Raw genomic sequence first — 4,735 nt, 5'->3', positions numbered from 1 at the left:
TCCCAGACTTGCTCTGGCTGTGTTTGCTGTTGAGATAACATCCCCTTCCCCCACCACCCACAGATAACTGAAGGAGCAGCCGTTGAAAAAGGAAAAAAAAAAAGGCAGTTGCCTTGCTCTGCCTGCAGGAGAAATGTCAGGAAGTGTCTGGTGGTGGGTGGGATGAAAGGAGGAAGCTGAACTCTAAAGAGAATATTCCAGCTCTGCTCGTGCAAACAAATGCCCCTCTGTATTCTGCTTGATAAGAACATCCAGGAGCAGGTCCTTTTGCGTGCAGGAGGGCAGAGTCACTTCCACACCTCTGAGGGATTTATTTGTACATGCTGCATTACCCCCAGCACGCCATGAACTGGAGGGGAAAAGATGGGAACAGCCAGGGAAAAGCACAAGCATCATCAATAATTAATAGAGCCTTTTTGTAATGGGAATGATCCAGTATTAATTATGAAGTTAATTTCTTTTTGGATGGTTTGTGAGTGTGTATGAAATTTGGACCAGGATTTAAGTTCAGTGCAATCATGCTTTTATTCTAATTACAATAATTATAAATCTATTCTGCATCCTCTTTTTAAGTCTCAATAACAGTGGCTTTTGTTTCCAAACACGCCAGACAGCAGATTTTGCACACCAAATATGGCAGCTCTCAGCTCCCCAAAGTGAATCTGGTTGTAAATACAAAGGAAATTGTTTTCATTCATTGTCGCTGTGCAAATGTGAAAGTAAGCCCAGAACGTGGGTCAGGATAAGTACTCTGGATTTCTAAAATCCCAGAGTCAACAGTGAGGAAGGAACTTAATTGCACACATCATGAAATATTTAAACAGACAGTGACCAACATGCAGATGTGGGATCCAGACTGTCATAGATAATTCTGTGTTACAAACAGCTGATGCTGCTCTGCTTCAGGGACTTTCTTACTCTGGAGCCTTAAAAATTGTCTGTGCACCATTTTGAAGTTTCTTTTTTGTACTGGGTGATCTATTGGAAAAAAAAAATCTGTGGCAGAAGCACAAAACCCAGAGGGAGAACTGAGTTTCTCATTTAACTGTAGGCCATCAGCTTGATATCCCCTGAGGACATGGGACTATCTGGTCTGTAGCAGGTTGAGGGTGAAGGTTGACATGAATAATCTCTGGAGCTCTTTGGCCACTTGTGTTGTTTTGCCCTCTCACAAACTCTGGTTGCTGCTATTTAATGTCACCCTGAACTTGGTGCCATGACTACATCACTTTTTCCAAATGCAGAATGAAACTGTTCATTTTAATACTTCCACCATTTTCTTGTTCTGAAAAAGAAAAACCACGTTTCCTTATGGTTCTGTATGTTCCCACTGTTCCCCCTCTCGTGTGAGTTTATCTTTTGGAAATAACAGTGGATTAGAAATATATATACAGAGAAGACACTGCCAGTCTTTAGATTTTTAAGAAAGTCCTGGCAGCCTGATGAAATACAGCATTGGGAGTCTACTCCCTCCTGCCCCACTGACATTCCTGGCATAGCCAAACATTAAGCAGGGCTGCTGGGATTTTGCAGGGCTGATGTTTCTGTTTTCTGTGAGATGGAAGAACAGGATTCTCTGTAACGATTACCTCCTGTTCTTGTCACATTATTTACTGTCATGGAATCACAGACTCGTTTGGGTTGGAAGGGACCTTAAGGATCATCCAGTCCCACCCTCTGCCATGGGCAGGGACACCTTCCACTAATCCCAGGTTGCTCCAAGCCCCATCCAACCTGGCCTTGGACACTTCCAGCGATCCAGGGGCAGCCACAGCTTCTCTGGGCAACCTGTGCCAGTGGCCAAGACCACTCCTGCTGTCCTGCCCCTCAGCTTCAGGTACCAGGGGTTCTGTTGGCACTTTGTTCTATAAACAGTGGTGCTGTTACTGGTGACACTGTGAATAATGTGAGCCCCAGAATGATGAGGTGGTCTGCAGAAATCCTGGCTCTTCCAGGCACGTTTATCCCAGTGCACCACAGACTTGGCTTAGCAGAGCCTGCAGCACAAGGACTGACCCTGCACCTTCTGGGTGCCTCAGTGCTCTGCCCTCGTGATTCTTAAAATTCCTGAGCACCACTAGTTCTGGGAATTTGTGCAAACAGCTCTTAAACTGTTTCCTTCCTGGTCAAAAATGCCCAGGGAATGCCCAAGGAGAGCAGACATGGCATCTCCTCACAACACTTAATTGCTTCTTCACTGGTGGTACATATTACTGGGATTCGTGTTTGTTTGTACCTGGGACACTTACAGAACCTCATGGGGTAATTATTCCTAATTAGCAGCTTGGACACATGCTGCTCTTTCCTCTTGCAATCTGCAATTAATAACACAGAGATAATGCAGATTTCTCCTTGTCAGCCTTGTGTTTACATTTATAGGAGTAGGAAACAATTTAGGGAAAAAAAATATTTAAATCAACAACCTGCTGAGCTCCATGCAGGGATTACCTGAGGATTGCCCTGTGTTTGTGGCAGCTCAGACATTCAGAACTTCAGGCACCTTAGTGTCAGCCTGATTCCTTCTGTCATATTCCTCTAAAGCTGCTACAGGTCTTTTTCTCATTAGTCATGGACTGCTTCTTACCACAGCTTAATTCAGTTTGTAGATCAGTTGTACAGTGTGAAAAACCTTCAGAAGTAGTGACACTGGTGTTATTGTTAAAATAGATTAATATTTTGGGGAAGAGAAGGGTCTTGAGTTCTCCTTGCTGTTTTGCTTCTCCCAGCAGCCCCTATTAAACTAATGTGTGTTTGCACTGAACATCCCAATAACCAGATCAATGTGAAGGGTGGAGAAATACTTCAAGTATTATCCCAGTTGTCAGAGAGAATTTCCTCTCTCAGATATGTTTATTTACAGTGGAACATACTGGGGAGCACATCCCAAGCTTTGTTTGTTTTTGTATGAAACCAGCAAGTTGCCAGGTGCGAATATTTACAAAATAGGTGATTGTCACCAGAAGTAGTTTTTATTTCAAGTCCTCCTCAGATATCAATGTTTCTTTGATTTGAAGCCCACAGTAAATACACATACTGCAGCTGCAAAACACAGAATCTTATCCTGGCCTCTGTTTAGATCCGTGGAAATTCAAAGCCACTTTGTGAACTTTAGATAAGTTCTACGGATTTCTGTTCTATGAATTTTTCAGAGCGTTGTCCAAACGCTCCTGGAGCTCTGGCAGCTTTGGGGCCGTGCCCACTGCCCTGAGGAGCCTGTTCAGTGCCCGACCACCCTCTGGGGGAAGAACCTTTCCCTGAGATCCTAAACCTCCCCTGACACAGCTCCAGCTGTTCCCTCAGGTCCTATCACTGGTCACCAGAGAGCAGAGATCACTGCCTGCCCCTCCCTTTTTTTTGTTGTACTGATTTTTGTTGTACAGATTTTTGCAGGATTAGGAGCAGATATATACTCTTTATTTCTTTCGTGTGATGCTAAAAATTAGTAGCTCCATAAAATCCAGTTCTCTTATACTTAGGACACAACAAAGGCAAACCCAACCCTTTTCCACTCAATATTTTTTGTTTCCTGAGCAGACAGAACCAGGTGTGACAGCGAGGCGACGCCACGTTGTTTGTGTGTGATAAGAGCCAGTCCCAAATTTGTTCTTCCAGTGTTTTAACCTCTGAGACACCTCGTGGTGGAAACACTCACTGCTGGCAGTGGTTCCACATGGCCGAGAATCCATTTTACAATGGCTTGGGGCTTCCATTCTGCAGCACTTGGAAGTGGCCAAAGTCCTGCAGCCAGTACAACACCGATTCGGGGACGGAATCGATCTATGGCTCATTTTTATTTAAACACTGTAAAGCCGGGGGAAATTAATTTTCTTCCTGTCCTGTGAGGAAAGGCTGAGAGAATTGGGATTGCTCAGCCTGGAGAAGAGAAACTTCGGGGTGAACTGATTGTGGCCTTCCAGGACCTGAGAGGGCTACAGGAGAGACGGAGAGAGGCTATTTCCAAGGGCCTGGAGCAACAGGACAAGGGGCAATGGCTTCAAATTGCCAGAGTTAGATGGATACTGGGAAGAAATCCTTCCCTGTGAGGGTGGTATGCCCCTGGCACAGGTTGGCTGCCGCATCCCTGGAAGTGTTCCTTTCCATCCCAAACCATTCCATGGTTCCACGATCCTACGAAGAACAAAGCCAGCCTTTGACTTTTATGAGACCAATAATGTTATATCACAGCATTGCACCAGTTATGGTGTCTGTGGCAAATAAGGTATGACTTTGGTTTGGGTTTCACACGTGGGGTTTGGTTTTGGTTCTCCACACCCGAAAGTGAATGTGAAACATCCCTCAGAGGTCAAGAGTTCGATGGAGTGAAAACGCCATAAAAACATCATGTTGGGGTCTTCTTGTGTATCCAGCATGGCACCACTGAAACCAGGGACACTAAAGAGATGGAATGGACTTTTGGCAGGTTTTCTATGTTAGAGCATGGAATATTTGGACCGTAACGACTATGGAATTGTACAGCTGCTTTATTTTTTCAACTGAGAGTGCGCCGTGTAGGTTTTGAGGGAATTGGCACTCACTTTTTATCAGCACCAAGACATGCCCTGCATTCCCAGGGTGTCTGGAAGCCGTGGATTGCTTTTCACAGCTCAATTTTGGTTCAATTTTGGTGCTCCCTTGCCCGCCTTTTCACACAAAACAGTGTGAGTGTAGCCCTCTTCATTTGTGCTGGGGTTTCATTACCACCCTTGAATGCATAAATCGGATATTTTTTATCTCA

This window comes from Manacus vitellinus, unplaced genomic scaffold (assembly GCF_001715985.3).
Source record: "Manacus vitellinus isolate BGI_N305 unplaced genomic scaffold, ASM171598v3 scaffold_52_pilon, whole genome shotgun sequence".
Classification (NCBI taxonomy): Eukaryota; Metazoa; Chordata; class Aves; order Passeriformes; family Pipridae; genus Manacus; species Manacus vitellinus.
Note: the sequence above shows the minus strand (reverse complement) of the source record.